Here is a 10,274-nt window from a genome sequence, read left to right as displayed (position 1 = left end):
TCATGTTAGGGTTGCCCTTTATGATAAATTTTATTCACACTGAATGATTGTTTAATAAAAATTTCAGGCTCATTCCAACCACATCAAGGAGTTCCCAGGGACCAGTTTCATATACTCAGGATCCTGATAAATGGAGTGGGAATCCTCTTTATTAAAGACAGGCTGTAAAAGGTGCTATTGATGAAAGTATTAACAGCATATACTATCAAAGTGGGAGAAAAATCAGAGTCCACCTGGAATAGAACTTTGTTTCATTTATTTGATGCTCACTTGGGTGATTTCATGCTCTTGGCCCCGCAAATATTACAATTGCTCCCTCTGAAGGCCTATCTGGATGTATTTTTAAGGGTTATAGGCTGAAGCTGAGAACGTGACCACAGAAGATTTATTCTAAAGACTTTCTGTGGAAACCACTCATCATCTGCACTGAGAGGGAGGCAGTTTGGATGTGAGTTTGGAAAGATTATTTTTAAAAGCAGCAATACATTTGGTGGTTTGAATTACAAAGCTGAAGGAGGCCAGAGATAACTAAATTAGAACCACTGGAATTAAATTCAAACCTAGAAATTCACAAGCCAGAGAAATATAACCAAACGTATCTACTCACACATTAGGTCTCCCTCTGATTAGATGCACAATAGTGTACAAGGGTGAGAGGTACCATCCCATTTTAAACATCATGATAAAACCTGTAGCCCCATCTTTTTATGGGGAACACAGGCAATTGTAACATCAGAGCCATGGGTTCTTCTAGTAGAAGACATGCTAAGGATCTCCAGCAGGGAGAAATATATTCCATTCCTCTTGATACACTGACATTGATAAAATGACATTTTCAGATGGACGAAAACTTTGGCATTATATAGCCCAGATTTCTTATCCTTGATTTCATGGATCTATTGTGGGGAGGGGTAGGCAGGGGTTGAGGTTTATAGCATCATTGGAAACCATGAAATATGTAAATAAGATTGCATGTTTGTGTGTATGTGAGATTTTATTGTGCAGAAGTACCTGAGAAAGACAAAGAACCATTGTTTTCTCCCACGGACTCATTTTACAGATGGAAGTACTAAGGACCAGGCTGACATCCCCAATGTCTCACAGCAAGTAACTGACAGGACTGGCTCTAAATCTTTCAATTATGACCGATAAATGGGAGCCTGCTTGTGAACTTGAGGTAGAGGGTCAGGGGCTATAAATTGAAAACCCTGGAGTGAAATTAACCTGCAGTTCAATTTTGTTTGATCTGCATAATTTTTTATCCATTGGGAAAAGTCACATAAACACCCAAATTCTTCTGAAAAAAGGCAGGATTTAGCAACAAGGAGCCCACATTTCCTTAGCATGTGCTCACCAGTTTGACCCAGTCCCTTCCCCTTTCTACTATCATGTGTTCAGCTGCTTTTCTTAGTCACCTGCTCTACTTGATCTGCGTAGCACTTGAGTTTATGATTCTGGGTGTAGAGAATTCTAACACCTGCTGGGTCTCTTGGGAGGTTTCAAAAGCTCCTTTGGGTCTGGTTCTGTGTCAGTCAGAGTAGACTAGTTTTGTTTGTAGTTTATATTAAAAATACCCTTGATATTGTCTGGCTTTGTGTCCCCACCCAAATCTCATCTTGAATTGTAATCCCCACGTGTTGAGGGAGGGAACTGTAATCCCCATGTCGTGGGAGGGAGGTGATTGGATCATGGGGGCAGTTTCCCCCATGCTGTTCTCATGATAATGAGTTCTCATGAGATCTGATAGTTGTATAAGGCAATTTTTCCCTGCTCTTGCTGGCTCTTCTCTCTCCTGCCACCATGTGAAGAAGGTCCTTGCTTCCCCTTCACCTTCTGCCATGACTGTTAGTTTCCTGAGGCCTCCCCAGCCATGTGGAACTCTGAGTCAATTAAACCTCTTTCCTTTATAAATTACCCAGTCTCAGGTGTTTCTTTATAGCAGTGTAAGAACAGACAGATGCAACCCGCAAATCACAGTGGTTTAAAATAACAGACATTTAATTCTTGCTCATGAAACATGCCCATCAGGATTGCCGTGATAGTCATTTAGGGATCCAGACTGATGGAGCAGGTGCCATCTCAAATGATGCTGGCAAGAGCTCTGGATGGTGTCTAATTGACAATTAAATGCTTGTGCCCAAAAGTGACGCGTTTCATGTGCTCCTAGCTCATTGGTCACTACCAATCACATGGCCTCATACAACCTTAAGGGCTTGGAGGTGTGATCCTATTGTGTGTGCAGAAGGCAGAGGCTGAGGAATACTTAGTGAGAACTACTGATTCCTTTTGCCAGCCTTGTGGAAACTGAGTGGTGGGATGTAACTCCTGCACGTGTGAGATTTCCTTGGGTCACCTGTAAACACCTTATCTACGATAACAAAGCACTCTGTGTGTGAGGAACATGGAAGCAGCAAAGTCCATGTGAAGTTCAGGATGTTCTGTGGCGATAGAAGCCTGCCATCTGGCCTGGATTCATGTCCCAGATTTCTCACTGTGTGGTACTGGGAAAATGCTCTGTATATTTGAGTCTCAGTTTTCTCATCTATAACTTAGAGTACTAATATCATCTGTCTTTGTTAGCATAGCAGCCTAAACTAAGTACTAAAGATGACAGAAATTTCTCACAGCTGTGGAAGCTGGAAGTCTGCGATCAGGGTGACAGCATAATTGAGTTCTAGTGAGGGCCCTCTTCCGAGTTACAGACTGCCAACTTCTCATTGTATTCCTCTGTTTTGGAAAGAGGGTCAAAAACCTCCCTGGAGTCTCTTTTATAAGGGAACTAATACTAGTCATGAAGGCCCCACCCTCATGACCTCATCGCCTCCCAAAGGCTCCATCTTCTAATACCATCTTGTGGAGATTAGAGTCTCAACATATGAATTTGGAGGAGACACAGACATTCAGTCAACTGCACCATCTTCTGAGTTTTTAGAGATAATTACATTAAATGAATTCAGAGAGTAGGCATAAAGCCCAATATTGTATCTCTATCAGTGGTAGTTACTATTTTTGAGGGTGCTACATTGTAGTGGCTATAAAGGGGGTTCACACGTAGCTATAAGACTTTGGGAAAGTCATCAAACTTCTCCATGCCTTAATTTACTGATCTTAAAAATGAACAGTCACTGTGCCTGTGCCTTAAAATCATTATGATGATTCAATGTGGTTTTGTATGAAAAGCACCTCACAAAAATTAAGTACTTGAAAAATATGGCATACTAGTATTTAAAAAATATGATGTGGATTAGTATGCAGATACACAAATTATTTCATTTCTTTAAAAAATAAAAAATAAAAAGTACCACTAACAATTCTAGCCCAAAGAGGTCTAAAAAGCTCTCTGGGGTCCCTGTTATAAAGATACTAATCCCATTGATCTCAGTCCTATCAACTCTACTAACCAATATTACTATCATTTTATTGGAGCCTGTTTCTATCTTAAAATGTTTTTACTTTATAACCGTCTTAGATATAAGACTCTGTTGTTGGGACTACAGACCTTCCTGGTGTTTTCTGATGAGGATGAACTCTATTCTGAGAATTTGGCAGCTCTGCTGGTCTTTGACCTACGTGGTACATTTGTGCAGCAGTCAGAAATTTATAACACAGTTCAGGGAGTTGCTGCCAGTACTCATCAGTGCCAAGTTGCTTAGGCAAAAATGTGGGGAACATTTTGTCTTATCTACTCAACTCCTTCCCTAAGAACCCAATGAACGAATTGACCCTAGGGAATCAAGCAATCAAACAGATTACTATTGCCACAGATCCTCTTGTGAGTATCCCAGACAAGCATAAGAGAAATAGAAGATATTAGAAGCCAAACGAAAAAAAAAAAATCAAGAAATACAGAAAAGGGTGATTGTCTGTACTGAAAACTTGAATCTCAGTTCTCCAAATATCAAAGTCTTAAAGGGTTTTGTTTCCCTTCCCCGCTACCTTTTTGTTTGTTTCTGAGACGGAGTCTCACTTGTCGCCTAAGCTGGAGTGCAGTGGCGCGATCTCGTATCACTGCAACCTCCACCTCCAGGGTTCAAGCAATTCTCTTGCCTCAGCCTCCTGAGTAACTGGGACTACAAGTGCCTGCCTCCATGCCCAGATAATTTTTTGTATTTTTAGTAGAGAAAGGGTTTCACCATGTTGGCCAGGCTGGTCTTGAACTCCTGACCTCAAATGATCCACCTCCCTCGGCCTCCCAAAGTGCTGGGATTACAGGTGTGAGCCACCGCACCTGGCCACTTGTTCCCCTTTTATAGATGGAGAAAGTGAGGCCCAGAGAGGTTAAGCAATTGTCTAAGGTCACACGGGACACATGGTGAATCTTAAATTTAAACCAGACCTAACTAGCTCTTTCCACTATACGATGTTGACAGGGTTTGGCTGTGTTCCCATTCAAATTTCAACTTGAAATGTGTCTCCCAGAATTTTCATGTGTTGTGGGAGGGACCTAGGAGGAGGTAATTGAATCATGGGGGCTGATCTTTCCCATGCTAGTCTTGTAATAGCGAATAAGTCTCACGAGATCCGATGGGTCTATCAAGAGTTTCTGCTTTTGCTTCTTCCTCATTCTCTCTTGCTGCCACCATATAAGAAGTGTCTTTCACCTCTTGCCATGATTCTGAGGCCTCCCCAGCCATGTGGAACTGTAAGCCCAATTAAACCTCTTTTTCTTCCCAGTCTTGGCATGTTTTTATTAGCAGTGTGAAAATGAACTAATACAGTAAATTGGTACCAGTATCGTGGGACATTGCTGAAAAGATACCCGAAAATGTGGAAGTGACTTTGGAACTGGGTAACTGCAGAGGCTGGAACAGTTTTGGGGGCTCAGGAGAAGACAGGAAAATGTGGGAAAGTTTGGAACTTCCTAGAGACTTGTTGAATGGCTTTGCCCAAAATGCTGATAGCGATACGGACAATAAGGGAAGTAGAGCATAGAAGTTTGAAAAATTCACAGCCTGACTATGTGATAGAAAAGAAAAACCCATTTTTCTGGGGAGAAATTCAAGCCAATTGCAGAAATGTGCATAAGTAGCATGGAGCCTAATGTTAATCCCCAAGACCATGGGGAAAATGTCGCCAGGCCACATCGGAGACCTTCATGGCAGCCGCTCCCATCACAGGTCCAGAGGCCCAGGAGGAAAAACTGGCTTCATGGGCCGGGCCCAGGGTCCCTGTGCTGTGTGCAGCCTAGGGAGTTGGTGCCTTGTGTCTCAGCTGTTCCAGCCATGGCTGAAAGGGGCCAATGTACAGCTCGGCTGTGGCTTCACAGGGGGAAGCCCCAAGCCTTGGCAGCTTCCATATGATGTTGAGCCTGTGGGTACACAGAAGTCAAGAATTGAGGTTTGGGAACCTCCGCCTAGATTTCAGAAATGCCTGGATGCCCAGGCCAAAGTTTTCTGTAGGGGTGGGGCCCTCATGGAGAACCTCTGCTAGGGCAGTGTGGAAGGGAAATGTGGGGTTGGAGCCCCCACACAGAGTCCCTACTGGGGCACTGCCTAGTGGATCTGTGAGAAGAGGGCCACTGTCCTCCAGACACCAGAGTGGTAGATCCACTAACAGTTGCAACGTGCACCTGTAAAAGCTGCAGACGCTCAAGGCCAGACTGTGAAAGCAGCCAGTAGGATGGCTGCATCCTGCAAAGCCACAGTGGTGGAGCTGCTCAAGAACGTGGGAACCCACCTCCTGCATCAGCATGACCTGGATGTGAGACCTGGAGTCAAAGAAGATCATTTTGGAGTTTTAAAATTTGACCACCTCACTAGATTTTGGACTTGCATGGGCCCTGTAACCCCTTTGTTTTGGCAATTTTCTCCCATTTGGAATGGCTGTATTTACCCAATACTTGTACCCCCATTGTATCTAGGAAGTAACTAGCTTGTTTTTGATTTTACAGGCTCATAGGCAGAAGAGACTTGCGTTATCTCAGATGATACTTTGGACTGTGGAGTTTTGGGTTAATGCTGAAATGAGTTAAGACTTTGGGGACTGTTGGGAAGCCATGATTGGTTTTGAAATGTGAGGACAGGAGGTTTGGAGGGGCCAGGGGCAGAGTGATGTGGTTTGGCTGTGTCCCCATTGAAACCTCAACTTGAATTGTATCTCCCAGAATTCTCACATGTTGTGGGAGGGACCTAGGGGGAGGTAATTGAATCATGAAGACCGGTCTTTCCCGTGCTATTCTCACATGTTAGTGAATAAGTCTCATGATACCTGATGGGTTTATCAGGAGTTTCCACTTTTGCTTCTTCCTCATTCTCTCTTGGTGCCGCCATGTAAGAAGTGCCTTTCACTTCCTGCCATGATTCTGAGGCCTCTCCAACCATGTGGAACTGTAAGTCCAATTAAACCTCTTTTTCTTCCCAGACTCAGGTCTATCTTTATCAGCAATGTGAAAATGGACTAATACATATATAATTTCTTCTGTCAGGGGAAATATTAGCTCCAAAATGTTAGCTTTAGAGTCCCCTCAAGATGTGGCCTAGAGAGGTTAATGTTTCTCAGAGAGATAAAATAATTAGCTGAAGATTTCAGGGCTGGTAAGCTGGGGGTACTGGCTCAAAAGCCTACATTCTCTTCCTGGTTCCTGGTTCCATCCAGCTCTTCAAATCAGGTTGGGCTGGATGCAAATAGTGGCTCCTTAGACTCCTTCAGGTTTCCCCAATCGGGAATTTTAGGGACTCATTCAGGAATTTCCCCAATGCGCTTTAGGGCAAAAAGATAAATGCCAAGACTAGCCAGTTTCTGCTGGCTTTGGAATAAAGAGCTGTGGTGAAAGGCTGCATTCTAATCTCCCACATGGGGGCTGTGCCATACTGTTCCTACGCTGCTGAGTGGATTTGCATATTGAACGAATCTGCTGGTCAAAGATCACTTTAACTTTTCATCTGCCGTTTGCGGGCAACTTTCCCCTCTCTTGCGCTGACTGAAACGAAGTATGATACCAGTCCTGCCCAGGCAAGCTGCTTCTAGTGAATAGGAAGTGAGTAACCCTGGATTCCAGGCCAGGGGGAGAGAGGTGAGAGGTGAGGTCAGCACATCTGGTTTCTGCCCTCAGACTTCTTTACAGATGAGGGAAAGGTATGCTCTTTAAAAGGACAGTTAAGTGGGCCCCAAGAAAGCCCAAGAGATCTTGGCTGTCCTCTACCTGGGGGATGTCAGGCTTCTTCAGCATCAAGCTGGCAGAGGCTCCCAGGACTGGTGTGGAAGGACAGAGCAGTTTTCCCATGTGATAGTGAACTTGTTTCAAGAGGTGTCAAGAGATCCACACTAAGCCTGGTGCTGTTAACTCCAGCTGGTTCTCAACTGAAGTTTTTGGGGGATGGGGAAGGAGCGTGATTTCTCGGATAGAGGAAATATGCTGTTGGTTGAATATAGGATTGTACTTCTCTCGATATGTCTTGGAAAATTTCCTTAGGTTTTGGAAGCCTCGGAACCCTCTAGCATTTCTATTTCAGAGGCTAAGTCTATGAGGGTCCCAACAAGAAATATAAACAGTACAGTCTGCTGGTGATAAAAACAATGGCGGTAGTGAGGAGAGGAGGAATTGAGGAAAATGTTTCTTCTTGGCTCATGATAGTTCCTTTCTGTGAAAGGGTGCAATTGACAGAAACAGTGGGGGATTCACCTGTGGCACCACTGTCCCTACCCTAGCAAGGAGGGACCTATCTGGTTGGAAAATTTCAGAAGAAAAACTAGCTCTTCCTTTTTGTCCTCTCAGATATGAACTCATTGGCAGAAATGTGAGTTCTTCCCAGCTTCTCCATGCTGTAAGTATTACATGGCACCACTGCTTGGGTTGGTTGTGTTAACTTACCTGCCAGAGGGTTGAGGGTGAGAGTACCTGAAACCATTGAAATCTGCAAATACAAACCACAGCTTCCATCCTAGTCTTTATCTGTCATACAGGTTAGAGTTGCACTTTCCAATCCGCAACTCTTATGTCTTGTTTCTCTGGGAAGAATGCAGGTGTTGATGGGCATATTTATTGTGTCCCTATGATAATTTTATGTGTCAACTTGGTCAGGCTATGGCACCTAGTTCTTTCATCAAACGCCAATCTATATGTTGCTATGAAAATATTTTAGATGTGATTAACATTTAAATCAGTTGACTTTAAGTAGAGCATATTTGTGTCCATAATGTGGGTGGGCCTCATTCAATCAGTTGAAAGCTTTCAGAGCAAAGACTGTGATTTCCCAAGAAGGCAGCAATTCTGACTCAAGACTGCGACACACAAACCCTGCCCGAGTTGCCAGCCTACAGACTCAGAACTGCAACACCAACACAACTGAATTTCCAGCCTACCAGCTTGCCCTACGGATGTGGACTGATTAGCCCCCACAGTTGCATAAGCTAATTCCTTGAACTAAGTCTCTCTCTCATATATATCTCCTAATGGTTCTGTTTCTCAGAAGAACTCTGGCTTATACAGCCTCTCATGATCCCAGCACATAATGACTAATAACTGTGGCTGATATCATTGAGTCCTCACCTAATCCTCACAATTACTCACAAGGTAGGCAATAACATTCCTCCAATTTTAAAGATGGGGGAACTTAGATGTGAAACAGTTAAGTAACTTGCTCAAGGCTGTGCAACTAGTAAGTGGAGATGCAGGATTTGAATCCAAATTTTCCTGAAACCATAACTGATGTGTTTAACTATTATACCATGCAGCCTCCAGACCAGAAAAGGAAGTCCTACTCAAAGTTATGATATAGTGCATAGTTAAGTTGAATACACCCATTTGATCATAGTCAAGAGAAGAAAGTCTTTGTCTGTTAGTCTTATGCTGAGTGTTTATACTTTGAGTGTCTCTCTGTTTCAGTGCTGGATGAAAGAATTACATGTTAAAGCTGATAGTAATAACCCAATGGTTACTTCTCTGGCCAGCCTCATTGGTGCTTCCAGCGCTTAGCTTGGGATATGATCAATGGTTCTGAGTGTCCTTTTCATATTTGTTAGTCTAATATTTAACATAATCAACAACTCCCAATGATGGCTGTAGGGAGCACACGTACCAGCAAGGATAGTGGCATGAAGAAATGAAAGAATCATCATTGATAAAATTCACCTTTGAGGATTTCTTCATACATTCCTCTATCTCTTCATGCATTTATCTGATAGTCAACCAGAAAGGTTTATTGAGAAGTTATTCTGTGCGTGTAGTTTTATTTCATTCATTCATTTATTCAGAAATGAAATTCTTATTACATACTGTGCCTTGCTAGTGGATTCTCCCAAATTCACCCTCGTTTTCGCACCCTGCCTTCAACGTCTCTCCTGCCTACCTCTTGGAAATGTACCTAATTGTTTCTACTCCCTCAGAGCCTTGCTCTGTATTTTCCATGATGATATTTAATTTGATACACTAATACAGAGAAATGGATTAATGGAATTGAATGGCATAACGGTTAACACATACTCACTTTAAGTGAGATTTTTTAAAAGTACATCATCTTGATGCAGAAGCAACAACTTCTATGATAGATGCATTAGGCAATATATTGCGGGTAGTTTTGGTCTGATGAGCCTTCCCGGTGCCATGTTGAGGGCAACACTACCGTTTTGTGAGAAGCCAGCAATATGTCATCTTGCCTGACATTTTACTTGTTCACAGGATGATTTTGTCATTAAATAAAAAGAACCAAATAAGTATTTGCATTAAGAAACTAATTTATCTAAGATAAACACAATGATTGAAAGAGGCCAACAGACTTCAAAGTGTCTCCTCTCTGGTTTCAAAAAATATTACTTTACTCATGTCACAGAGACTGAAGCTGCCTAATCAATAGCCATATTCCTGAACCAACATTTTGGTTAGGATGTAATTCCCACCAATATTTTGGTTAGGATGTCTAGCTAAAAGACTGCGTTTTCCACGCTCCATGTAGATAGCCAGTAGGGTGTTTCTTCTAGGAAGGTTCTACAAGTAATGCTGACTCAGCTAAGAGGTGTTTGCCTTTTGTTTTTCCCTCTTTTTCCTTCCTGGAAAGCAGACATAAAGGCTGCAGCTTCAGCAGCCATTTTGGAACATGAAGCAACGTTAAGAATTGAAGACACATAATAGTATTGTAGAGTATAAAGATAGGGAGAGTTTGTGTCCTTGGTGAGTAGGGAATTATTCCCTCCATATTGGACTATGTATGTCCAGAATTCTTTGATGTAAAGAAGATATACATTTCTGCCTCATTTCAACTAAATTTTTGTTTCCATGTATGTGTTCTAGGCACCTGAATCTAATGGCAACTAACACATCCCCCAAGTTTATCATTAAA

The 10,274-nt window shown here is 42.6% G+C and overlaps 1 long non-coding RNA gene across 1 annotated transcript in view; it reads left to right on the top strand.

The window, feature by feature from the left end:
- The first annotated feature begins 6,899 nt into the window (after positions 1-6,899).
- LOC112619702 overlaps positions 6,900-10,274 on the top strand; it is a 70,789-nt gene continuing 67,414 nt past the window's right edge. Inside the window, exons 1-2 of the long non-coding RNA XR_003118281.1 lie at positions 6,900-7,012; positions 7,715-7,763. This is a non-coding gene — a long non-coding RNA (uncharacterized LOC112619702). The remainder of the gene's footprint in view (positions 7,013-7,714; positions 7,764-10,274) is intronic.

The sequence above is a fragment of the Theropithecus gelada genome, chromosome 2 (assembly GCF_003255815.1).
Source record: "Theropithecus gelada isolate Dixy chromosome 2, Tgel_1.0, whole genome shotgun sequence".
In the NCBI taxonomy this organism is placed as follows: domain Eukaryota; kingdom Metazoa; phylum Chordata; class Mammalia; order Primates; family Cercopithecidae; genus Theropithecus; species Theropithecus gelada.
This window is presented reverse-complemented; position numbering and strand designations above follow the sequence as displayed.